This window comes from Canis lupus, chromosome 10 (assembly GCF_011100685.1).
Source record: "Canis lupus familiaris isolate Mischka breed German Shepherd chromosome 10, alternate assembly UU_Cfam_GSD_1.0, whole genome shotgun sequence".
Taxonomy (NCBI): Eukaryota; Metazoa; Chordata; class Mammalia; order Carnivora; family Canidae; genus Canis; species Canis lupus.
The window spans coordinates 41,492,786-41,520,718 of NC_049231.1; the positions used below are offsets into that span (position 1 = coordinate 41,492,786).

A 27,933-nucleotide genomic window follows, 5' to 3' on the forward strand; every position below is an offset into this window, starting at 1 on the left:
GAGTCATCAGCTAATAGATTGGTGTATTAATTAGGGCAATACTGTTGCTACTACAGAAAAACACAGCCCCTAAGTGACCAGAGCTGAAACTCAAATGCAAAATCTTACTGGCTTAAATTAATAGAAATTTCTCAGTCCATTAAAGTCTGATCCATACTGGGGAATAGGGAAATCTCAGGGGAAGGGTTTCACACAGTCACTAAGGGACATAGGCTGATCGAGGCTTGCCAATTGGTTCCATCACCCCACTGGTAGATAGGAAAAAGAAATGATGCCCATGGGAAATTTTTGAGAAGTACAGATTACTTCTACTCATATTCCATTGGCAAGAAATAGACTAGTGGTCATAATTAGATGTGAGAACTTGGAAATATAATCTCTGACTGGGCAGTTTTTTTCCCAAGCAACAACAGTCACTAAGGAAGGGAAAGAAAAAAAGTCACTGAAGCACTATCCTGGTTAGATGAGAGGGATGGTATCCAGTGTGCAGGTGGAAGGACAGGGCTGGGCTGGGAGCAAGGACAGTCTATTCACAGCAGCAGGAAAGAAGGACACAGACAGGTGAGTGAGCACTTGTGATGACAACAGGTTAACAAGTTCTGAGCTCATTGCTTTGATTCTTCAATGAGAGTGATGTTAATGAGAGCAGCTTTGGAGATTCAAGGGAAAAAAATGAAAATATAAAGCATATGTTCAAGGAAGAGTAAATGACGAGGCATATAAGTTATGAATTCCAAACAGAATTAGATCTCACCTGAGGTTTATTTTTTTATTTTATTTTTTTTTATTTATTTATGATAGTCACACAGAGAGAGAGAGAGAGAGAGAGAGAGAGGCAGAGACACAGGCAGAGGGAGAAGCAGGTTCCATGCACAGGGAGCCCGACGTGGGATTCAATCCCAGGTCTCCAGGATCACACCCTGGGCCAAAGGCAGGCACCAAACCACTGCACCACCCAGGGATTCCCTCACCTGAGGTTTATAACCAGAATATAAAAAGGGACCAGTCAGTTTAATCGTGTGTTTTCTGGATCCACATTCTCTTGTACAGGTGCAGGCATGTAGTGGGCAGAGATTAGATTAACCTAAACTGTGGTTTCATAGTGAACGCCAGGATTGATACGGTTAGGGTATTTGAAGGAATGAACCGGAGAGATATGAAGGGTCATGGAGAGTAGAAGTTTTAATATTTGAATTTATTAATGGATTTATTTTCACATAAGACTTCAATTTATGAAAAGGGGGCTGCAAAAGCTAAATGTAATTTGTGAAATGTGGTCACATTGATTTCTTCTTTCAACAAATGATTATTCAACTGACTTCTTTTAGACTTTGGGACTGAGACTCTCATTGTACAACATGAAGTATTTTAACTAACAAAGCTCGTTTTCTCATGGGTTGGTGCAAATCTTACATGGTAATTCAAGCTTAAAGACTTTTCCAACTCAAGAAGCAAATGAGCAGCCCATAAGAGACTGGTCTTGAAGACTCAAGTTTATATACCAATATAGATCACAATTTATTTTTGCACAGGCCTGGAATTTCTTCAGAATTCTGTACTTGAGTAAAAGGGGCTATTTTATATTAAATAAATTATCCCTAATATGAATATATGTATAGTAAGAACTGTACAAATATATATATATACTGAATATATATATATATATGTATACACACACACAGTAAGAACTATACAAATTTAGAGCAAGATTTAAATACCAATAAAGTATTTCCAAATAATTTCCAGTGCTTAACCTGAGCTAGAATTTACCCAGGCTGTTAAAAACAATGCCCTGATTTGCCCTAGGAACCTACTTCCTTCTGAGCCATAGACATTACTTAGGAGTAGTTTTGTCAATCCTACAATTCTGAGGAATATTATACAGAGAAAATCCTTACAGAAGACTTTATATAGCCCTTCATTATTTGCTTATGAGATAGTCCATGGCTCTCTTCCCTGTGTTCATTCATTCTCTGTCCCTGTCAATCCATGTGTGTACCCCTTCTAGGAATGTGAGCTGCTGTTGAGAGAGGCCATGATTGGTAGAATGGCAGTGTATAGTAAATACTCAGCCAGTGGTTGAATTTGTTGTTGTTTGTTTTTTTTTTTTCCCATCTGGGATGCCCTTCCTGGCAGGTGTGCATCTCTGACAGTCGCAGTCCACCCCATCCTGGCGGCCAACTCTGCTTTTCTTTTTTTCTCTTAAGTATATTTTGACCTCTAACATGCCATATGATTTGCATATTCTACCCATTGAATGTTTGCTAAACATCCACACGGGCCCCAAACCAGAGCCAGAATCTTGGTATTCTCCTTGATGGCTTTAGTACCTGTTATCCAATGAGTGCCCCCAAAATCTTGAATTCGAATGACTGCTGCTCAAAGGAGGCTTCTGGTCCTCACCATTGACACACATCTCATCTTGCCACCTGGAGGGCAGCTAAGACTGGAAGGGAAAAAAAAAAATCACTGAACAGTTGATTTGCTGTCTGGACATGTCCTACTTAATTCTTAGAGAATTATTTTTCACTCTCTTTGTCCTTCTGTCCAGTGTTTGCTCTTTGCACTTTCATCTCAACTCTCCTTGGTCTTTATTACTTGCTTTTTCGCATTATTGTAAATTATGCCAATAAAGAGAATGAAAGTGAGCCAAATGATATGCTAGCAAGTCTGAGCTTGCAATGGGCTTTTTCTACTCAGGAGTGTGGGAGTGTCCTCCCAATTATAACATTGCCCTGGTGGCTTCCTCCTTAGGTGAAAATGACTATGTGGAATGCCAAAGACAATTGACTAACTTGAAAAGAAATGAAATGGTCAATTTATGTGAAAGCCTCAATGAAAAGTAGTTAGGTACAACAAGTCAGGTGAATAGCAGTACCTTTGCCTCTCTGAATCCAAAGGGGTTATTACAGAACTTCCTTCAGAAAAGGAAATGTTTTTGTTCTCTTTTTAAGGTATAATTTCTTTGTTTAAAAATATTTTATTTATTTATTCATGAGAGACACAGAGAGAGGCAGAGACACAGGCAGAGGGAGAAGCAGACTTCCTAGGGGAAGCCTGATGCGGGATTCAATCCCAGGACCCTGGGATCATTCCCTGAGCCAAAAGCAGGCGCTCAACTGCTGAGCCACCCAGGCATCCCAACGTATAATTTCTTTTTAAGGTAAATCTTTTTAAAGATTCATTTATTTATTTATTTATTTGAGAGAGAGAGAGCAAGCAGGGGGAGAGTCAGGGGGAGAAGGAGAGGGAAAATCTCAAGCCGACTGTGCTGAGCACAGAGCCCCAGGCAAAGCTCAATCTCCTGACCCTGAGATTGCAACCTGAGCAGAACCAAGAATCAGATGTTCAACCTACTGAGCCACCCAGATGCCCCAGAAAATGAAACATTTTCAATTCAAAATGTAACCTCTCCGCTCCTTCTAGAAATGACACTGTAGGGATGCCTGGGTGGCTTAGTGGTTTGGCACCTGCCTTCAGCCCAGGGCATGATCCTGGAGTCCCGGGATCGAGTCCCACGTTGGGCTCCCTGCGTGGAGCCTGCTTCTCCCTCTGCCTGTGTCTCTGACTCTCTCTCTCTGTCTCTCATGAATAAATAAATAAAAATCTTAAAAAAGAAAGAAAGAAAGAAAGAAAGAAAGAAAGAAAGAAAGAAAGAAAGAAAGAAAGAAAGAAAGAAAGAAAGAAAGAAAGAAAGAAATGACACTGTGATTGCAATCATCTCAAGTCCACTGGAGTTCCAGAGCTGTGCATGCTGGTCTCTGAGGCTAAGACCATACCAGTAGCAGGGTAGGTCCTCACAAACATTTCCAAATGAGTCAAACCATTGTACTTTAAACCTTAAATATACAAAAATTAGATCTTAAATTTATTATGACAATGGGAGATACAAAATGGATGAACCTAATAAATAGGAATGAAAGGAAATCAGGACCAAGACATTTCCTACCACCTCATGTAAGGGCTCCTGATGCTCCTTCTTAGAAAGGAAATTGGAAACTAATGCAGATCCATACTGCACATCACTTTTAATTTGATTAATATACTATTTTCCTTTTCAATTTTTACATTTTTAGAAAACAGTAAATATTTTTTGCTTATGCCACAATGTCAGAGAAAGAACATTTTACTCACTCTGGGTTTACAGAATTGAGATAATTCAGATATATTATTTCCAATGATACTTGGTCTGGCTTCCACAGAAATTAAGTTTGAAATATTAAGAAAGTTTTACTCTCTAAAACTAATTTTAGGTACATATTTTGTGGTATGCACTTAATATATTTAATGTTCTTCTAGGTTAGAATACAGATTTAATTTTATGAAAAATAATGGAATCACTTTGAAGAGATAAGTATGCCTTAGGCCAACTAACAGGTACATATAACAAAGTATGTAGTGAATAGTCTCCTATATCAGAGGGGTGCCTGAGTGGCTCAGTTTGTTAAATGTCTGCTTTTGGTTCAGGTAGTGATCCCGGGTCCTGGGATTGAGCCCCAGGTTGGGCTCAGAGGAGAGTGTGCTTCTCCCTCGCCCTCTGCCCCCCCACCCGCTCTTGCTCTCTCTCACTTGCTCTCACTCTAGAATAAATAGTCTCCTATACTAGAAATAATGATGATAATAATAATAGTACTCTCCTACTGTATTATAATAGTGTGTGCCCAATAAAATAGGCAAAGACTAAAAACATGCAAAAAGGGATTCAATGATGAAGGGCAGTCAGTATGGCATCATCAACGTACATGACTAACATATGTGCAATCACTGGCCCTGAAAATGAAATTTCACATTGCAGTGAGGTTTCCTAAGAATTCTATTGAGGATGTAAAATATTTCCTTCTCTGGAATAATTGACCAAAAACTAGACTTGATTGTTTATCAGTACTTATTACTGTTAACATTCCTTTGATGGTTCCACATAAATTTTATACCCATACTGATATTTCTGAGTTGTTCTTCCATTTTATAATTGTGAATATCTTTTCTATTCTAGAGTTATTTGAGAAAAAATGTAATACATATACGAATGCCTGAGTAGCAAAAAACAACAACAACAACATAGTAATAGTGAATGTGCATGATACTTCTTAGGGTCCCTATGTGGGTACATTTTTATAGCTTCACAAACATCATTTCTTTATTTTTTCATATATGCAATTAGAGTAATACTATCTCCTTTAGAGAGCTGCTGTCAGGATTGATTGTGAAAATGTATGGTTAAGTTCCCAGTGCAGGTCTGCCCAGAGCACACACTAAGTAAATATTAACTGTCCTTCCTACATAGTCACTGGAAGCCCCTGGCAGCCTCAAAATTCTCTGTATCACATCATGTAATGCCTAATGACCACTGATATTGCTCAATAACACTTGAGTCTTACCTGAATCCCAAGGAATCCTAAGAATAATATTTAGACTTGGCATCACTTCACTTATGTAAAGTATGCCATTCAGAACTGAAGGAAATATAACTCCTTCCCACATACAGGTAAGAAATGAAATTCTTTGCCTTTATGTATTCAAGGGACTCAAATATTTTAATGATTCAAAATTAACTTGTGACCTTATTTCTCTATTTCTAATTAGGCACTTATGAAAATAATCAGCAAGACATGAAAATAATGAGGTTGAGGAGTGAGTGACAAAGCACCAGTTTTTACTGTGTACTCAACCCATCATTTTCCTTTGGATCTTTTTTTTTTTTTTCCCCCTTTGGATCTATATAGGTACACTGGACATCCAGAATCACTAACTCCAATTGCATATGCAAATAAGAATCAGTTTCAGTTCTACTAGACTTAATTTCAGGCCTACTCAGGTTTAAATTCAGGCCTATCCAGGTTTGAGTTTTAGATTAAATTCACACCTACGTGGACTCATTTCCAATGACTCAAAAATGTGGACGCAGTTACCATGCTCAGGAGTTAACAGTTCAATTATCCAGGAACTCTGTGTCATCCTTGAAGTCAAAGGTTAGCAGAAAGGCCTTCCAACAACAATTTAGTAGAAAAACACACACTGTGGCCACCAAAGCAGCTGCTTGTGCAAAGTTACACTGGCCTGCATGCACACTGTTTTCCCAGATGTTCGTGTTTAGCTGTTACATCACAGGTATGAGCCAGATGACCCAGGCTTATAAAGTGGAGCCGGATGAATCACTGAAACTGAATGAATTCAGATGCCTTTTTAGTAATACTTAGAGTGGGGTATGACAGTCCCCACAATGCTAAGAAGGAGAAGGAAACAGGGAAGTGAAATGTCCATGTGCCAGTTCTAAGAAATAACGTCTCCAATTTCCTAATTACACACACACACACACACACACACACACACACACAGTCTTTTCTATTCCAAGGCCTGCATTTACAGAAGAGTATGAGGTCCTAACACATGCACTGACTTAATAATAATAATAAAAAAGTCAGTACCATATCCAAGAAAAGAATTCTAACCTGATTTACAACTTGATATCTTCCCATTCAGTTTAATAATCCTGGTAGCTTGATGAGCCCATCAGGTTAATGTACCTTGGATGTTTCTTGGTATCCATCTGGGATTGACTGGAAGTTTACCCTGTGAATGTCTGGCCTAAATAAAGATACTGTATGAATAGAACATAATCACAGATGTTGCTAAGACATAACAAGCTTCCATACTATTGGATTACCATTGTGAAATATTATATTTTTGTCAAGGACAGTGAGATTTCGGAGGAAAGAAATAGCTAGGGACAGAAGAGGAAGTGAAATGATTTTTTCTGATCCCAAAGAATGCAGGCACAACGTGATCTACCCTCCTACCTGCAGAGAAGAAAGAACTGCAGAAAGTTATTGTTGATTTGCCATGAAAATACTGGCTCACTGAGAAGCTGAAATCAAATCTAGCTAAACCCAAGAAACTGTATTTTGCAACACACACACACACACACACACACAAGCATATGCGCCTGCACATACCCCCTCTAGTTCAGCCATGGCCTGAGTTCTCAGCGGGAAAAGTCAGGCAGGGCCTTTACTGACACCAGCACCTGCTGCCTCCCCTGCCCTGTTGTCAGGACTCCCACAACCTTGCCTGCCCCCGCTTAGGGAAAACAGCTGCAGAAGAGAAGTTTTCAGTGACTGAGAATAATGGTCTCCTCCGAGAGTCTAAAGCGTAGGAACAAAGGTCAGCTCCGATAAGAATCTCCATAGTTGTTGATAGGGAGGAAATAAAATCAGAAAAGAAATCTCCATTTTTCCCCCCTGTTCTCTGTTTACTCACTTAATGATGTCCTTACTATTCCCAGACTTCAGGTACCCATCTATTGACAAGTGGAAAATTTTGTCATTATCTAGAAGAATGAAGTAAGGCAGTCATGCTCCCATTCCTTCATGACTCTCTACTTTTATATATGGTCTCTGTTATGAATTGTTCTTAAGTGCATAATACACATTCATAAATGCAAGTCTGTATATTTATGTGTTTTGTCTTGCTCTTTGTATCTTTGCAAAAGACAGTAAGGGAACCGGAAATGATCCCCTGGGGTGGGCAGGGACTGTGCCATGTGCTTTTCATAGTTTTTTCTCCTGGTATATCTCCTCCTCCTCCCCCTCCTCCTCTTGTTCCTTCTCTTCTTTGGCTTCTCCTCTTCCTCCTTCCTTGTCCTGCCGCCTCTCCCCCTTCCTTCTCCCTAATGGATCTTTCCTCTCACATGCACAGGTACACACATGCACATGCACACACATACACCTCAATTTGAAGCCATGCGTAGAGAATTCAGTGATGATTTGGTGACAGTATAGCTATATCTAGCTCACTCTGTCTTCTGTTTCTCTCTCTCTCTCCAGTGCTGTAACTTTTCTGCACCTAAACAAGGAGGCATGCTTCCTTTTCTTTATAACCGCCTCCAGGTCTCTTTGGCCCCAGGCTTTTATTGCATTTCAATTGGTCAAGAAGCCTCTCGGATTACTCTCAACTTCTCCCTGTCGTGACCATTCTTGCCAAGGTCCTAGAAAGGTAATACAATAAGATTTTGGCTTGTAACAGTGCCAAGGAAAACCTAGAAGTTAGCCATCAAAGGGAAAAAAAGGATATGCCCATTCATCTAAAAGTAGTGGCCAAGCTGTGTTCATAAGAACACATTATTTGGCTTATGTTTAAATCATTTGTAACAACTGAGGTGGCTCGCTTCCTAAGTCATATTTATATGGTGAAGACCAGCAAAGCATATGAAATATTTTGGCTCACTCACCCTGTGTATATTCAACTCAAGGTAAGAGGTAGTTTACTCTTCAGAAATGCCTATGGTGCAATCTAGCTTTCACTATTTAAGAACCAGTTCTTATAAACCTGTTTTTAAGACCTGTTGTTTAATTCAGAGACATCAAACAAAGTTGTAAAACCAGTTCCTCTATTAGACTGTACCAAGAAGAGCCCTACTTCTATAAATCTTTTCATTATATTATGTAGCTGTCTCTGTTCAGCAGACCTACAGTTTTCTCCTAGTACCTGGGTTCCCCCTTTTATAATGAAATTGCTCCCATTTCAACAACTGATGACTTGGGTTGATAAAGATGCTTTATCATAATTTAAATTTAAAGGCATAATCATGGGAGTGCATGGGTGGCTCAGTCAGCTAAGCTTCTGCCTTTGGCCCAGGTCATGGTCCTGAGGTTCTGGGATAGAGCCTTGTTTCAGGTTTCCTGCTCTCCCTCTGCCCCTCCACCCATTTGTACTCTCTGTCTCCCTCTCTCTCAAATAAATCAATAAAATCCTTTAAAAAATAAATAAAGGCATACTTATGTTTTCCACCAACATCTCAGTGTGCTTCTGTCCTGAAATGTGCTGTACTCTGAGAAGTGGGAATCTGTTTCATCAGGCGTTGTTGAACCTTGATTCAAAAGGCTGTGGTTGAAATAATACCTATTTAAAGGTGTATCTCCTAATGATACCTATTTAAAGGTGTATCTCCTAATGTTGATCCGTATAGATTTTTTTTCAAAAATGTTTAAAATGTCATGGTAAATTTAAAAAAATGTCATGGTAAATTACCATACATACAGGATATGCCCCTAAAGTATTGGGCATAGAGAATAAAGTCCGTAAACAAATTAATCTTGTCCATTGAAGTCACCTAAAAACAAACATAGGACTATCAACAAGAGATTGAGCAAGAGATTGCAATGAATTTGCATTGTTAAGGAAAACTCACTTTATTTCTTTACTACTGACTAAAGAGTTAGTTGTTTTTTGAGAAGCTGACCGAAAATATCTAAAATTCAGGGCTGCCAGTGTGACTCGGTTGGATAAGTCTCTGCCTTTGCCTCAGGTCATGATCTTAGGGTCCTGGGAACCAGCCTAAGTTAGGCTCCCTGCTCAGCAGGGAGTGTTTCTCTTCCTCTGCCCCTCCTCCCACTTGTACTCTCTCTCAAATAAATAAATAAAATCTTTAAAAAAACTAACTGAAATTCTGAAATTTTCAATCAAGTCTAAGAACACTTTTAAAATATAAAATAAGAAGTTGGCTTTGAGCAAAATAAATCCATTATCCTCACATCTCTTGTTCCATTGTCCTTCTGGCAGGCATTGCACTTGACAGAGGCAAGGTAAAGTACATTTTTAATTCTGCATAGTTAATATACAAAATATCCTTACTTCCCTCGAGAAACAGTATCATACCGAAAACACTTTGATGGACACTGAGTCTTAAACTTTTATATGACGCTACACAAACTGATTGAATAGAAGTGAACATACTTCTTTTACTCTTCAATTTTTCAATACACTAAGAGTATATACCACAGCATTGATAACGTGAAGACAAATATTTGGGTTATTTTTAAATTCAAAATTCTTCTGGCTATTCTTCAGTGAAGGGCCTTGAAGGTGAGAGGTAATCAGGTTACCACCAAAGGAAATGCATCTGTTACATTCTTGCTGTCTTCCCGCCACCTGAGTGAATCAAGCCAAATGTCTGCTTTCCCTTTATGTGCTTCGGAACAACGGTGGAAAACAGAAAAGTCATTAAGATTTGGGACATGAGGGATCCCTGGGTGGCGCAGCGGTTTGGCGCCTGCCTTTGGCCCAGGGCGCGATCCTGGAGACCCAGGATCGAATCCCACATCAGGCTCCCGGTGCATGGAGCCTGCTTCTCCCTCTGCCTGTGTCTCTGCCTCTCTCTCTCTCTCTCTCTGTGACTATCATAAATAAATAAAAATTTTAAAAAAAAATTTAAAAAAAAAAAAAGATTTGGGACATGAGAAATTCACGGTACCTCACCACTCCTGAGACCTAAATGCTTTGAGGAGAACAATTAGGTTTTCTTCATTTTCTCTCCCATTTTTTTTTTCAAACTTGCTCTGCTCTCCTAAGGAATAATAGTTTATTTACCTCCTTCCCAAACCACTCTTTTCTTCTTAAAAAAAAAAAAAAAGAAGAAGAAGAAGGAAAGAAACCATCAAACCATCAACAAGAACCCTCTGACCTACACCAGATCAAGCATTTATTTGCTTCCATACCATCTCTTTCTCTTCTCCTACTGAGGAGGGCCTTGATTGCTATCTAAATTTTATTCTTCCATCTGAGCTTCAAATGTCATTCTCTTGGGTCTTGTCAGGAATGTCAGCATACTGATCATTCCCTTGCTCTTTGCTATTCAGCCTCTCCCTCCCTGCAGGTGCACATACACCCTTCCTCCATAGTCTTCCTCCCTATGGCTTAGGCTGCACATTCTTAGCCTCCCTGGCAAGATCCTCTCACCTGTCCACCCTCTCCTTGCTGACCTGTTGACTGATATTCTTCACCATCTGCTCTCTTACTTTGTATATTCTCCATGAGCATTTGCACCCTCTCCCTTGATGTTCAATTCTGACAATACTTGCGACCTACAAATACTTGTGACCAGGCCTAAATTCTCTACTAAATTTCAGGTTCATATTTACTGCTAAGTGGAAGGCAGTGCCTCCTAGATATCTCACAAGTGTTAAAAATAAGACAATAGACCCCAAACGGAGTCGCTTATGCTAAGCCCCCTGTCACCAAACCAAGACTTAATTTCATTATAGTTTCAGCTCTCCCAGAAATGGAATATTAAACCAGTTGATCAGGAATAATCTCACCAATGCTAATTAAGTAATCTACCAGAGAAACGCCTGTCATCCCCCAAAGAAAAGTAACCTTGCCATAACCTTGCACATGCTGATATGCCTCTTCTCCATCTTTCTTATTCCAGCTTCCTTCTGCCCATATAAGTCTTCCTTTTTATACAATTCCTTGGACCTTCTTTCTGTATTCTAGATTAGATGATACGTGATTTCAATTGATTTTTGCTCATATAAACTCTTAAAATATTTCCTATGCCTCAGTTCACCTTTCAACCCAGGTAACTCAATATTTTAGAATAAAATTTATTGATCTGTTTCTCCCACCAGCCCAATGTGACCCTTTCCTCTGGCTCTTATTTCATTAAATGTAAAACCATCAATTTGACTAGTCAAGAAATTTGGGCATTAAACTTGCTCTCTCACTCTCCATTCATCCTCCATGGAATCAAACTCCATGCCCCCTCACTGGGACTCCAAGATGTCACTGAAATCCATCCCCATCTCTCCACCCCTGCTACATCCACCCTTGGTTGTTGAACTATCACCTGTAGCTTAGACACTGCAGTGGCTTCCCTGCCTCCTCTTTCTCCATGTCTTTGATCTACTCTTTATTCTGTGGCCATAGTCACCTCTCCACTCAAACTCTGGGCTGCATCTAACTATTTCACTTCCAAGCCAGTTTGCCCTCCATCACTTCTTGCACAGGCTAATATACTTCTTCTCCACCTTTGCCTTTTTAACTCCCATGTATTGGTTAGGCTTTGGCTTAGATGTCATTTTCTTTGTAAAACCTCCCTTCACACCAGAATTCTGGAAACTGCCCTTCTAATGGACTCCCATAGTATCCTACTGAATGAAATCTCCTACCCAGTTGTCTGTGTCCAGTTCTGAACTTCATAATTTCTGCCTCTTTTTTTCACTGTTGTGGTTCTGAATCTAGCATACAGTACCTGGCATAGACAAAATATTCTAAATAATTATTAAATAAATTCACGAATTCATAAATGCATGGTTTTAGGACTAGTTGAATTCTAAATGGAATAAACTGGGCCTAGGGAGGGAAATCAAATGCTCAGTAAGACAGTGAATGAGGGCAAAATATTCTGTGAATTATTCTTAATGTCTGTTTTCTATCACATATTCTTTAAAAATGTATTTATAAACTTATGATTTTTACAGGTTTGCAGCAGATTTAATTCCCATTCTTCACTCCTCCTTGTATCTATGCAGTTAATCAAGTAATTTTACAAAGGTCACTAACTGTGGGCCAGACACATTTCTTACTTCAGCTCTGGTCCACAGGTAGATGTGAAAGTGACACAGTGTTGGTCTGAGTCTCAGACTTAAGAGGCATTGCATGTTTCTGCTGGTCCTTTTGTGCCTCAGCCATCACCATGAGAAGAAAATGGCTGTGCCCACCTACTGATTCCAGAAGGAGAATAGGAGACCCATGGAGCAGAACAACCCCAGCCAAGATACTTCAGCTGAATCCAGCCTAGGTCAGCTGACCTCAACTGACCTCTACCCTTGGTTGTTATATAAATGCTTATTGTTTTAAGTTGCTATGTTTTAGGATAGTTTTTTATTACCAAATTTTTTGTGATGGCAATAACTGCCTGGTATATCTGTCACTCGAATGTTTGGGTATAGCTATTCCAGAGAATGGTTATGATATGTACTTGATATTGCTCATTAAAAAATAATAGTTTTGGAAAAAATATCTACAGTACCTATATCTAACTAAAGAATTGAATCCAAAATACATAAAGAACTGTGCTTGCTTTGAAAGTACATATACTAAAATTGGAAGAATACAGAGTAGCTTAGCATGTCCCCTGCACAAGGATGAATGCAGATTTGCAAAATGCATAAATAATTCATAAGAAAAAATACAAACAACCCAATTTAAAATGACCAAAAAAATAAAACCCCACACTTGAACAAATACTTCACAAAAATGTATGCAAAATAGCCAATAAGCACATGGAAAACTATTCCACATCATTAGCAATCAGGGGATGCAAATTCAAACCACAATGAGATATCATTTCACATACATTAGTGGGGTTCTTATCAAAAAACCTAACAGAACAAATGTTAATGAGTATCAGAAGCAACCAGAAGTCTCATCTATTGCTGGCTGGAGTATAGAAATGTCCAACTACCACACTGGAAAACTCCTTTGCAATTTCTCATAAAGTTAAATTTGCCCCATGACCCTGAAATTTCACTTCCAGGTGTCACACCAGTAGAGTACTATAGAATTTATGCAAAGTAAATATATGTTTACAAAAGGACTTAGAGAAGAATGTTCCTAGTAGCCTTATTCATAATTGCCTCAAACTGGAAATGACCCAAATAACTGTCAACAGGTAAATGAATAAACACACTGTGGTAAAGTCATACAGTGGAATGCTTCTTAGTAAAAAGGAATGAATTACTGACACACACAATTTAGATCAACTTCAAAAACATTATAGCAAGCCCCCCCACCCCCGACCAAGAAGACACAAATTTTGTGATGCAATTTGTATGAATTTCAATAAAAGGAAAACAAACCTATGTGTTAGAAACCTGTGTTCTGTTCTGTTTTGTTTTGTTTTATTTTAGTGGAAATAGTGTAGAACTGACTAGAAAGAAGTTTGAGTGTTTTCTGGGGTTTTGGAAATACTTTCTATTTCCTCAGATGGTGGTTAAACAGGTATATACAATTGACAAAACTCTTCAGAATGAACACTTAATATCTATGTATCATGTGTAAATTATACAGCTACATCCATAAAAGATTGTTCTGGCCAAAGGGGATGGGGAGAATGTATACACAGGTGAGAAAGAGACAAATACAGAGAATAGAAGAGAAATAATCAAAACTTATGACTACTCTTCAGGGGGCAGTTGTAGTGTTTTGTGACTATTTGATAAGGGATGATAAGGGATGGTGCTCTCCGTATCCACAATTTAATAACAAAAAGAAATGGTACTTTCTATGGGAGATGTGGTATTTGTGAATGAATGGCTGCTACATATGTTCTGAGGTAGTTGCTCTCCTGAAGACCCATGCTGCAGTAAGAACACTGAAACCACCGAGAGCACAGGAGACTACAAATTTTGCACAGTTAAGACATTGCTGTACAAGATATCACAAGGTAAGTAGACACTTGAGGCAGATGTGGTGCTTTCCTGCCTAATAGTGCACACATAGAACTCTCGAGACTTCAGGTTTGCTTGAATGGAATGGCTTTCACCTGGGCTCTGCACCTGGTGGAATTTCAGACCGGGGCAGCTGTAGCTACTTACTTGGCACAGGTATTTTTATTCGGTACTGTCTTTGGTGCTAGTGTAGGGAAGGGAGGAAATCTTTGCCCTCTACCCACCTCGGTTCTCCAGCTAGAACCTGAAAACAAACTGACAAAAGACATATGAACAAGAGAAAAACAGAATTTATTAATATGAACAGTATGTATATGGGTGGGAGAAACTCAGTGATGGGCGACTGAAAGGGGTGGTGCTGACGTGGACTTACATGGCATCTTAACAAAGAATGACAAATTTGTAGGTAAGTGACAAGACAAAGGGAAAGGGGTTGTTAGGTTTCTAGGGGCTGCAGACTATGAGAGGGTGACTATATGGGAGAAACTGATGGAAAAGGAGGGCCCTCTCAGCAAGGTTTGTTTGTGCAGGTCCACTTTGGGGCCAAACTTTCCATCCTCTAAATGGCCATAGAGCTTCCCTGGGAAAAGGGGATTTGGAGCAGTTTTCATTTTCAGAAGCTTCTGCTTTGAGTCAGATGAGAGAAACTCTTAAAAGGCTTCTTGATTCTCATTATACCAAAGCAGCATATTTGGAGGTGGCATAGTCCTCCACATTAGCTAGTGAGCTGAGACAAAAGTATTTATATTTGGGGCTGAGTCATTTTTATGAATCTTGGAACCTGGAAATCAACAAACTTCAGTTCCCCTCACTATGTTCCATGCCCCAAACCTGAACCCCATTGTATACCATAGTATAATAGTTTTGTTTTAAAATGCCCCAGTCCTTAATGAGAGCTGATAGTACTGCCCTCCAGATGGGTTCACTCTAATCACTCTTCTTTTGTAATTTAGATTTAATACTTTGCATAATACCACTGATGAATTCCTGAGGAAATTGTATATAAGCCATGATCAAATCATGTTCATGCACTGGGAAGACTCACTATTTAACAAATTCACTATTTAGAGGAAAATTAGATAGAACCTCTCTCGGTACAATTGGGCCAGCATCTGTGGTTTCAAGCAGAAGGAATACATTGATTTTCTCAAAAAGGAAACGGATGCTTGGAGAGATAGCTGGGGCTCAGAGCAGTAAAAACTTATGTTCCAAACCAGACCAGGCCCACAGAGCTCTGGAGTGCTGAATGCTAAGAACCACAGCCAAAGTCACAGTGCAGGCACCAGACACTCACACTGCAGCTTCCACCATGATGACTGTGGCTTCAACCAGTGCTCTTGCCCTTGGGTCATTCTCCTAAACATCAGTTCCCCCAGAGGGTCCAAATGTCCAAAGGACTGTCCTCCACCTGCAACCCCCTGCATGGGATTTTATTTTTAAGTAATCTTTATACTCCACATGGGGTTCAAACTCACAACCCCCAGATCAAGAGTCACCTGCTCTCATGAGTGATCCAGCCAGGCACCCCTGAAAAGCAATCCTAACACATACCTGCAGAAGAGATTTACAAAGGCGATCTTGGCAGCATTGTTTATAAGGCAGAAGGCAGACAAGAAACCATTTACATGAAGTGTCGATCAATACAAACCTTGTCAAATAAATTATAGTACCTCTAAACAATAAAACAATGTATAAAAACCTTGTAGTTATGAAAAGATCTCCAAAGAATTTCTTAAGTGTTAAAAAAAACCAAGCTGTAAAACAGGGTGGATGGTATCCACACATACATTAAAATAAAAATGTTAAAAACAGAAGATTGGATAAAAGGGAGGCATGTGCAATATCTATGCTGTATATATGCATAGAATTTTCTTAAAGGATTCACAAGAACCTGTCAATCAGCTTTTTTTCTGGAAAGGGAATTATAGGTTTGGAGTAGAAAAGAGGCACCTTTCAGTGAAAATCCTAGTGAGGGGTGCCTGGGTGGCTCAGTGGGGTAAGCATCCCAACTCTTGGTTTAGATCCAGGTCATGATCTCAGGATTGTGGGCCTGAGTCCCATGTCAGGCTCCATGCTCATCATGGAGTGGGCTTGCTCCTCCCCTGGCTCAAGTTCTCTGTCTCAAGAAATAAATATATAAATAAAATCTTTTTTAAAAATCCTATTTATTTTTTTAAACATGAATGTATTACTCTTGCATTAAGGTAAAAAAAAAGGAAATTTCCATTGCATATGTTTGTAAGCTGAATATCCAACATTTTTCACTATAGGAACACCTGCAGTAAACCCCTTAGAGAATAGTTTAATTCTTCACACAAACATAGATTATTGTAAAATTATTAGATTAATACAAAATTCATAATAACTATAAGCTCTTTATATGAGGCATACAAATTAAACTTTACAACATACATGATGCTTACTGGCAGGAAACTTGACCTTAGAAACTTGAAAACTAGGGATCAGAAAAGTTAAGCAATTGAGACATCAGAACCAGCCAAAGTGGGTCAGGAATTATCACCGGCTTTGCAGATTCCTGACCAGACTGCAAATCCTTTTTGTCTCAGCTACTACTGATCTGTGAGATCAACTATATTTTCTACCTAAGATTCAATACAAACTTAATTAAAATACATTGTGTTGTTTTTCTCACTATTGATTAACTGATACCCATGTAGCTTTGTAGAGAAACTTGGCACTCATCAATTTGGCTTGTTCCATTGGCCAGTTTCTAAATTTTTTTTTTTTTTTAATTTATGATAGTCACACAGAGAGAGAGAGAGAGAGAGAGAGGCAGAGACACAGGCAGAGGGAGAAGCAGGCTCCATGCAGGGAGCCCGACGTGGGATTCGATCCCGGGTCTCCAGGATCGCGCCCTGGGCCAAAGGCAGGCGCCAAACCGCTGCACCACCCAGGGATCCCATTGGCCAATTTCTTAAGAGATTAATAAACATCAAGAAATTTTATTTTTTATTTTATTTTTTTTCTAAAAAGAAATTTTATATTTACAATCTATAGTGAATTCAATAAAATTCTTGAATGTCAAATCAGAGATTCATTTTGAATTCTAAGGTGTTGGGAGTAAATTTCATTATTAGAGATGCAAAATTTTAAAAGTCATATTTTTAAAATTATCTTTAAGAGTATAGAATTGGAAAAAAAGAAGATAGAGGTGAATGTGAAAAAAGGGAAAGTAAGTCCCCCATCTTGATTGTGTGAGAAGATGCAATATTCAATTATTTCAAACTAAAATTAATAGGAGAAGTTATCAAGCAAATAAAGTAGTTCTATATACTCTTCCTGATATCAACAACTAACCATGGTAAGGGGCAATTCATTTAGAAAAAAGGGAAATCCAATGGTTTGATGACAGCATTTTCTTTCCAAGCATCTAAATTTTATTTTAGAATGTGGCACTAAATAGTTTAATAGTGTTTAGAAATATTTTTGAGCTTTATTTTAATATATGAACTATCATATAGCCAGATCTAAAATCATCAAAGACACTTAAAAATGTGTACAGTGCTATTTTTGCCAAGTGCCTTTTGGTCACTAATTAGTGCTTTAAAATGCATTTGGAATATTTTACTAGGTTTCCACATTCCGTAGGAATGATTTAGAAGTTCTATTTTAAGATAATTAATCTATGTCAGTGTCCAATAATTTTATATGGCACCAAAACCAGAAAAAATAAACAAGCAAAACCACTGATATTCCACAAATTGTCTATAGGTGAGTAGTAATGACTTGCCAATACAGTAGATTTACATGCATTTTTCTTAAAATATTTTATTTATTTATTCATGAGAGAGAGAGGGAAAGAGAAAGAGAGAGAGAGAGAGAGAGAGAGAGAGGTGGAGACACAGGCAGAGGGAGAAGCAGGGTCCATGCAGGAGCCCGATGTGGGCCTGGATCCCAGGACTCCAGGACCACGCTCTAGGCCAAAGGCAGGCGCTAAACCGCTGAGCCACCCAGGGACTCCCCCCTTTATGTGCATTGTTTAGTAAGACCTCTTTAAGTTCTTAATGATCCCAGGAAGTGCTTTCCCGTCAAATGTTTTAATTTTTAAGTTTCAGTGATTATTTTTCCCCTGGATACTCAAGAGATCTCAACTGTAGCACTGATCTGCCCATGGCTGGTGCCTGAATGCTGTCACACATTTTGATCAGTATTATCAACCTGCACAGATGTAGGGATTTACAATTCTATGTGAGGCCTTCACCCTAAGTTGCCAAATTTTGCAAATAAATATACTGGGTGCTGAGTTAAATTTGAATCAGAGACAAACAATGAGTAATTGTTTAGTGGGAGTCTATCTGGCTTGTTTATCTGAAATTCAGATGAAACTGGGCACCCCATCTGGAGGAGTTTTTTTTTTTTAAGGCAAAGTCCTATGAAACTTTGTATTAAGATAATGTTGAGGACATTGCTTGTTATATCATATAGTTTCTTTTTCACAAATAGACTTTCACTTTCAGAAGTGTTTTTGTTTTGTTGGGTTTTGTTTTTGTTTTTGTTTTCTGGTCTAAATACTAGGAAGACTTGGTTGTCTTCTGTGAAATTTATTTTTTTTTATCTTTAAGAGTCTGTACAGGAGCACTTGACCAGGCTACTTTATTCACTGTGGCTGCTAGCAGGTTAGAGTCACATCTGTGGCCCATACTGTGTTTATGCATATTTTTAGCCTCTTTTCTGGCTCTGTTTTCTGGCTTTATCTTTATTTTCCTTTATTCTGTTGCTTCTGCTCTATTATTATTATTATCTTCTTGGGGTTTGTATCATTTTTAGCACTCTTTAAAAGTCTTGGGGACAGGGTGTGTGAAGAAAAATAAATAGTTAACCTGCAGTCTTACAAAAATAGTTTGGTAATTTGATACGGAAATTATTTGTTTTGGATTCCATCTAAAACAGTTTTGTGGCTAAAGGTCTATTTATTGCTATTAGGAGGTGTGCAGTGTAGGACCACTGTGAAGGTGGTCCTGTGGTTGAAGCCCCTCAAATGTCAATGGAGTGAGGAGCCAGGGTGTTTCTGTCCTTCATTCAGGGAAGAAAATATTCTAATTCCTCACCTGGCTGTTGTATCCTCTTTCCTTTCTTACCATCTCTAAAATGATCATTTTGTTCAAAAAATATTTATGTTAATATTATATTTCTATTCAAATAAACATCCTATCTCCTGCTCTTTCTTTAACCTGTAAGTTATCAGTATGCAGATAAACAATTTTATACCTCGTTGGTAGAAGGGGAAATAGGGCCATTGTCCATATGGGATGCTTTCTGTGTAGCCTCATAAGAGAGCTGAGTTAATTAGGCAGAAAGTTAATTGATTCAGTCAGTGCAAAGGTTGAAACCGAACCCCAAGTCTCCAAGTTAACTGTTAGCTGGCTGACCCCCGATAGCATAAGTGTTTATGATCTGATGACAGTATTCCCGTTTGTACTGGCTTCATAGGATAAATTTTCTTTTTTCTTTCTTTCTTTTTTTTTTTTTTTAAGATTTACTTATTTATTTGAGAGAGAGAGAGGGCAAGGAGGAGAGGTGTAGGGAGAGAGAATCTTAAGCAGACTCCATGCTAAGTGTGGAGACTGACGTGGGGCTGGATCTCGTTACCCCAATTATGACCTGAGCTGAAACCAAGAGTTGGACACTCAACAGACTGCACCACCCAGGTGGCCCTAGGATAGAGTTTTCTTGCCTTTAATTTCTTAAGTAGTTATCCACCTTGACTGTGGCATCAAGAGCTGTCTCTTTCATTTCTTCTTCCCTCTGAATTTACACCAAGCATGTGTCAGTACATAAACAATAAGAATAAATATAAACTAAAAGGAGTTAAAAAAAAACAAAAAACAAAAACTAAAGTATTGTGACTATGTCTTCCAAAATGCAGTATGGGTTTTTTAATTGCCTTGATTAGAATGCTGCGGTGACTCATGAAAAATCAATCCCTAGTACAAAACGTTTAAATCTTTGACTGTTGAAAACCCCGTAAAGTCATTTACAAGAGTGAGTTTAAGCTTGTGCCTCTCCGTGGTCATGGAGGGAAAAGATTCAGACAAGTTAACAGAAAAGCTGGGCCAGTCTACTTACGGAAACAGACCAACAGTGATGTTCTGCTTCCCGTGTTCTCTAAGCTCCTTTGATATGATTTCCTCCTCAGTTTTTGTCCAAGACTGGGACCGGCTCACATTTCAACCTCAACTTGACTATTGTTAGTTACAAGGACTCCTATCTGGAATTCCTCACTGCACTTTCTGGTTTCATCAAGAGAGGTCACTGTGGCACTGCTACTAATAACAGCCTGGCCAGCTATTGGAACAATGGAAAAATGCAGTCAACAACCATGTCGTGGATGGTGTCAGGCACTACCGCCAGGCAGTAAGAACAAAGAGGTGCATAAAGGAGTCAGTCTGGTTTCACTGGAATGTAGAGGCGTAGGAATAGAGGATGCCAGGAAATATGCTAGAACAGTGACCATGTGCCAGAACATCAATGGCCAAACCATTGATGTCCTATTTACATCTGGCAAGTGTTGCCTTTAACGGTGTTATGTAAAGTCTTCAACCCGAAGAACTATTTTTTTTAAAAGATTTGATTAATTTGCATCATGTTTATTCTGTATTTCAAAATACCTTGTAGGCATGTCTTCAAACAAGTAAACAACAAAAATCCTCATGAATCTCTTTTTTTGTTTGTTTTTTGTTTTTGAGAAATAAACTCACATGTGTTATTACCTTTTACAAACAGAAGTCGCTACAGCAAGTAATGGATAGAAACTCTATCCATTACTTTCCTCTAGAGCAGCGAGGTTGAGGCTCCTGGTTGAGGCTCTTTTAAGAATCCCCATGGCTGGGCTTCATCCCAGGCCGATTCCATCAGAACCTTCGGCAGGGGGGCAACATTAGTGTCTATTAAAGCTCCAGGGAGACTCCAGGGTGCAGGCCACGAATGAGAGCCAGTGCCCTAGGATGTCCTCAGCCCCGGTCATCAAATTGGGTTCATGCTTAACACTGAAAATGAGATTTTTTAATAAATGTGTTGTTAGGGTTTTTAAAATCTTTTTCATGGGAACTGCTTGACAAATGAAGGGTCATTTGGTTCTAAAATTTTGAAAAATTGCACAAACTGAATGTAGGGCTGTTGCCACAATTAGTTTTGAGGAAATGATGGAGTTGTGAGCGGGTACCCTTTTGAAGGCTGCCAGCAATTATTGTGGGTCATGTGAAATGAGTTTTATGTCAATATAGTAGAAGCTGTTTTGTGTAGTTAAGTACTTTTGCCTGGTTAAATAAGCAAACAAAGGTGGAATCGGGAAAGGAGCAGAGTCTGATTTGCTTTGTGCTCGCCAGATAAGTGGCCTCCCTTTCTCTTAGTTTGGTTTAGAATAGAAACTGTCTCTCCATCTCCGCCCCTGGTTTGTAATTAACAGAAGCTGATTGTTAAAGAGATCTAGGTTTCATGACTTGATTTTTAGGATTTCTCTCTTAATCCGTGACTATTCTTTTCATGGAAGTGAGCTCTAAGCTATGTAAACGCTTACTGCATGATGAGAATTGGTATTATTAAAAAGATTGTTTTAAACATTTAGTTTATTGAAATCTGTAGTGATTATTTTTAATATATAAAAATTGCTAAAATATTTTTTCCATACCGGACACAGTACGCAAGGAGTAGGAGGAAATAAAAATGTCTGAGTAAAGTGAAAATTGTTCAACTCCATTTCTAGTGAAAGATCTCAAACAAAAGCAATAATTAAATTCATTTCCTCTATTAAATTATTTTTAAAATTGTAGCATGTAGTACAGGTGAAAATATGGATGGGACTGGTATATTTGTCCATTGCTGGAGACCACATAATGTGACAAAAAAATGTTTGAAAAATAATTTGACAATACTGACAACAGCTTTGAAAAATTCATACTCTAAGTAATATGAGTCAATATAATACACAATGTTCTTAGTATTATAGTTAAATACTATGAAAGAATAATAAACTTTATAACATATGTGATGTTCACTGACAGGAAACTCGACCTTACAAACTTGAAAACTGGAAAGCAGGGAAATTAAATCATTGAGACATCAGAACCGGCCCAAATTATAGAATCACTTTTAAATATATAAATACAATAACATATAATATATGATATATGAAATATATAAAATAATATAAATATATATAGTAACATCATTTTTAAATCCACAAAAAGTAATACCTTTTCTGGCAACAAATGGTAACTACACATGCTGTGGTGAACATTGTGTAATATATACGATTGTCAAGTCACTATGTTATGAACTCAAAGGAGAAGAAAGTAATACTTTTTCTTTTTTTTTTTGTCAAAGATTTGTTTATTTATTTGAAAGAGAAAGAGTGTGTGTGCATGCAAGTTGGGGAGAGCAGAGGGAGAGAATCTCAAGCAGACTCCTGCTAAGTGAGGAATTCCCACAGGGAACTCAATCCCACAAGCTCTGAGACCATGACCTGAGCTGAAAGCAAGAGTCAGTCACTTGACTGACTGAACCACCCAGGTGTCCCAAAAAGTAATACTTCTTAAAATTAAGATTAGGAAATAGAGCAAGAGTGTATGTTTATTTAAATATCCACAAATGAAAATATTTGGCAAGTAATTGAATCTAAATGCCTAACAATACATTATGTAAGACATATCTACATATAACATATTGAGATGTGTTGATATGTTTAAGTCATTACTTTTATGACTTAAAAATTAACTGTGAAGCAACATAGCAGAAGCTCATGCCATACATGTGATCAAGAATGAGTCCACACAAAGCTCAAGGAACAAAGATAAGTTACTTAAGACCTGGGTAAGGGTGAGAAAAAGTCAAGCAGCACTCAAGCTTTGCTATAATAGAAGTGACAATTATTACAGGACTTGAGTTGCAGAAACAATAGTTTATTTGGGGGGGATTAATAAGGCTCTAGAATGAAGGAGGGGGCATCTAAAATGAAATCTGAGAGGATATCAGCAGGCAGATATTTGTGTAAAGTTTCTTAACCAGCTATAGATAAAACACTGGTCAATGAAAGGGGAGAAATACATGAGTGCAGAAGGCATGTTGGGGAAGTGTGAATAAACCACTTTCTTGAGGGAAAAAAAGTTCATACCATCTTATTCAGTGATTCTTCATGAATTCTATCTACCAGTATTTATTGAATGGTTACTTGGAACTTAACACTTGCCAGTATTCTGGTTAAAATGGTGAAAGAGATAGTCCTTGCATTCATGGGGTTCATATTCCACAGCGTGAAACAGGAAAGACTTGCTGGATTAACAAAAGTGCTATGAACTTACACTGGGTACACTAATATTGGGTGACTCTGCTTCCAAATATTTATTATTACATTTAATGAAGATAATAACCTTATGAAGTAGAAATTCTGTCAGGCTTCTTTAAATTAGTCTGGTGGAGTTACAATCCAGATATCAACACCCAAACTAAAATTATATCCTGTAAGTAAATATCCAACAGAGGAATATGGACCAGCAGGAGGAGGGGATTATAGTTTCTTTGAAGATGCATATAAACCAAGAGTGTATCATTCATGAGATTTTGTGCCCTTCTCATCGCTGTCCTTTAGGATTTTATCTGGACCTTTAGACTTAGTATAAAGCCTTGCCATCCTCATTTCAGAAATTCATTCCAAGGCCCCTGGGTGGCTCAGTTGGTTAAGCATCTGCCTTTGGCTCAAGTCATGATCCCAGGGTCCTGGGTTGGAGCCCTGTGTCAGGCTCCCTGTGCCCCTCCCCCTTGCTTGTGTGCTCTCGCTCTTGCTCTCGCTCTCTCTCTCAAATAAATAAAATATTTTAAAAATTCATTTCATTTAATGAAGAACTATTCACCCGGTACCTCTGATATGTTGAACGTGCTATTAAGCCCTGGGGACACAGTCAAATAAATCCTGCTCTCTGTCATCAGAGACCATGGAATCTAGTGGAGGAGGCCAAAGACTGAGTGATCAATGCTGATAGTAATGCACTCCAAAACCAAATCAAAGAATCAGGGCTAGCTTCCTGAGAGAAGTGTTATTTGAGCAGGGTTTTGAGGTGTGAGTAAGAATTAAGCAGGTTAGAAGAAAGTATGGCATGGTAGAAAGCATCCAAAAAGGAAGGGCACAGTGATAATAAAGACCTTATTTATTAAGCTCTTGTACTGGATATCATACATTTTACATGCACTATTTAATATTAACTTTATGAAGTAGGTAGCACTACTGTTACCATTGTCTCTACGTTAAAGATGAAGAAACTGCAGTACAAAGCTGGTAAGTGTGACCCTAGATCCCGATTTTTATCTCTAAAGACTAACTAGACTATTCTATGTGTCATGGTGTTGAGGCCCTTTCCCCAACTACTGGATTCTGTTGGCTTAGCTATGCTTAGTTATTTTCTGTTCATTGATATATCTCCCAACTATACTGGACATTCCAGAGAGCTGCATGCCATGTTTCTTGTTATACTATGTGCATTACTTTACAAGTGTCCTGAGGTTTCATTGGACCTGTTGACTGAAGAAGTGCCTGGCTTCAGCAAACCAGTGACTTTTTTAAAAAAGTAGAGGAAAAAGAAATCCCTTTGGGAGAGATTACACTGGTCTCTTTCAAATGTTAGAGATCTGTCTGAACAGTGTTAATTTTCTTTAGTTATTTCTTCATATATCCAACACGCATCAATATCTCAACACTGCTCTTTAAATATTTTATGTGATTTATTTGCTAATAATGAGTTGTCTGCATTTAATCCATAACTTGTTGGGTAATATATTTCTTTTATCTTGCAAAATGATCTCTTCCAAGCTGTGATAGGTCTTTTTCATTAGGAAGTAAGGCTGCATTGGTTTGCTCTTATGTACATGTTTTCCGCTGACTCTGAACTGAGAGACCAGCACTCCATGATTTCTATGGTGCCAACTGGTTCTCAGACTATAGCCCTCCTGGGGAATTTTTGACTTCCCAGATATACAGACTGTAATTATTTCTTCTGCCTCCCATGAAACCTTCTGTGCTGTTTTAATGTCTGCAGCTTAGAAATCAGATCTGCTATGTTTTTCTTAAAGTGTAGTAACCAGATCTGCATGACATGCTTCTAAGGTGATCATTTCCTCAAGGAGAGATAGCTTAGCCTGGAGAAATGAAGCCAGAGGAAGTGAGCATTTGTTTGCCATGTGACCACTCCCCCAAAGGGCCAAGTCACAATCAGGGACTCAATGTATGGTGCCCTAGGGCTTAGCTTCCCAGAGAAGGGAGGAGGGCTACAGGCAAAGGGGACAAAGAAGGACAAAGGGAGCTGGGCCCAGGCACAGCCAGGAAAGAGAGAGAGCAGTCAAATCTAATCAGAGTTAGCTATGTAGTCCTGCCAGTTAAATGAATCCCTGTGATTTTTCCCCAGTTCAACTTTGTTGCCTATTTCTCAAAATGCGGATTATTGGGCCCCAGCACAGACCTGTTGGATTATCTGGGGGAGAAGAGAGCGAGTGTGCAGAAATCTGTGCTTTGAACAAATTCCCCAGGTAATTATCATGCACAATAAAGACTGAGAATCATTAAGACAAAATGTTGGTACAACGTTTTACAGGTGATTGCCCTTGCTCTTAAGAAAACATTTGGAATGTGCAAATGTCCAGAAAATAACCTTTTTAACCTTTCTACCTGTCCAAGTGCTTCTATCAAAAGACTTCCCTGAGAAAAAAAGGCAATGTAAAATTGCGCGGCAAAAGTAAGATGGCACATTTTTGCATTCCTTTCAACTAAGCTTAAAATAGACTCCTAAGTGCTTTCTAGTTTTTGCTTCAATAGATTGCTTAAAGTGGTTGCTTTAAGTCAGTTCAAGTTAAGCTATCCTCTAGTTCAGACCAATTTTTCTTCTGGTCTGGAGTCGCATACAGATCTGAATGTATCATGTTTTCTTTTAAGAAAGCCTTCCTTCTTATGTGAGTGAGAGGGAATCCCTAAAAACCCTTTTCAACTACTTTGATGTTTAGAAACTCATTTTCCTTAAATGAGGCTCAGAAGTCAGGGCTCTGAGAGATCTAACACAACGAAATGTAAGGTGCTTATTCTGAACTTGCCTAAGGAGGCATTTTGGTAAAGGAAGGGGGCGCAGGGTGAGGTCTGGAAGGGAGGGGTGTTCTGAGTAACAAGGAGATGGATCCTTTAGAAGACCTTGACCCCCGACATCACTTCCCATGACCAGCCCCACCCTGTTACCACTTATTTCCCTCGAGAGTAGGGAACAGCCATTTGGAGACAATGGCTGGTGCTCCCAGAAGCATGGCTATTTGGAGCTAAAGGACCCACTCACTCAAACCTGGCCCCTTGTCTCAAAGGAACAGAGAAAAGATTGTTTCAGTTTAGTCAGATAGTAGATCAACCCAGGGAAAACTGATTAGTCCATAAAAGCCTTTCAGCCAGACTATATTTGCTATACAGAAAAAGAAAGACATTCTATTTTAGCTACTCTGTACCTCCTCCCGGAGCTGCCTTAATTAAGGGTCACTCCAGGATTTTCAGAGTTTTCTTTGGTGGCTTCAGAAGGGAAAGATAGGAGGTGGCTTTGAACAAACAGGAACCTCACCCATAAAGCCAATCTCAAATTTCAACCTCAGTTCTTTTGCCAGCTAAAGCATCCACATAGAGAAGGGAGCTGGCCATCGTGCCAGGGAATTCACCCTTAGGGAAAGACAAAACCCCAACAAGCAAGGACTAACAAAAGATTATCTCAGAAACAACCCTTCACACTGACTTTCAGAGTGAAACACACTCTAGGTCTTAATTCCTTATCATTGAAGATAATAAGACCAAATATTGGGACTTGGATCCCTATGGTGGAAGGGTACAGCATGTACTTCAGTCTAAGATTTGATGTTCTCCAAGTTAAAGTCAGAGGTCAGGTGAAGTCTCTTGAATACTTGCATACTGATGACTCCCAAAGTCACTGCTGTTCTCTTAGTTTACAGCCTGGCTGTGCTTACCCATCTGGTAACTCTCGATGATCCTCAGGTGTCACCTAGTGATTCTGTCCCTAGCTCCCATGCTGCCATGCCCAAGTCTGAAGGCATTTTCTAGGAGGATTTGAAGAAATGCCAAATGGAAAGTCAAACACGCAGAAAGCTTAGCAAGAGATTAACTCACAATAGATATGTGTATATTGGTGCCCTACAGGGCACTGTTGTGCATGGAAAAGCTATTCAGAGGTTTCCTTTGGTTTTAAAAAGGTAATACAGGTATCCCCTGATTTTTGAAAGGTCATATTACCTCACTTTGCCTTTACAAAAGACCTACAGTAGTACTTGCTTTCCTTAACCAAAAGAAATCCAGAAAGGATTTTTCCTTTTACAAAAGAAGGGAAAATAGCATTCATTGTTGGTTTTGCAGGAAGCCACTATAGAGGCAGTTTGCACCGCCCCCCTCCCTGAGCTACACTCAGCATTTCACCATCACACCGCCTGAGCTCTGACCGGTGTCAGTGAGCATCTGGACTTTATCTCAATTTGTTCTGTGCATCTGTTAGCAAGATGTGTGCCAAGGTATCAGAAGAAGCCGAAGAGAGGTGATTTTTGCGGTTGGGAATGCTCAAAACTTTTTCCATATAAATGAATAGTAACTGTTTCTTCACTTTATGCCATTTTATGCCAGTTTAGGAAAGATTTCATGGGAGCACTACTTTTGGGTAGCAGAAGAAAT

At 38.8% G+C, this 27,933-nt stretch overlaps 1 pseudogene; it reads left to right on the forward strand.

The window, feature by feature from the left end:
* The first annotated feature begins 12,851 nt into the window (after positions 1 to 12,851).
* On the forward strand, positions 12,852 to 12,959 carry LOC119873826 (annotated as a pseudogene).
* The last annotated feature ends 14,974 nt before the right edge of the window (positions 12,960 to 27,933 follow it).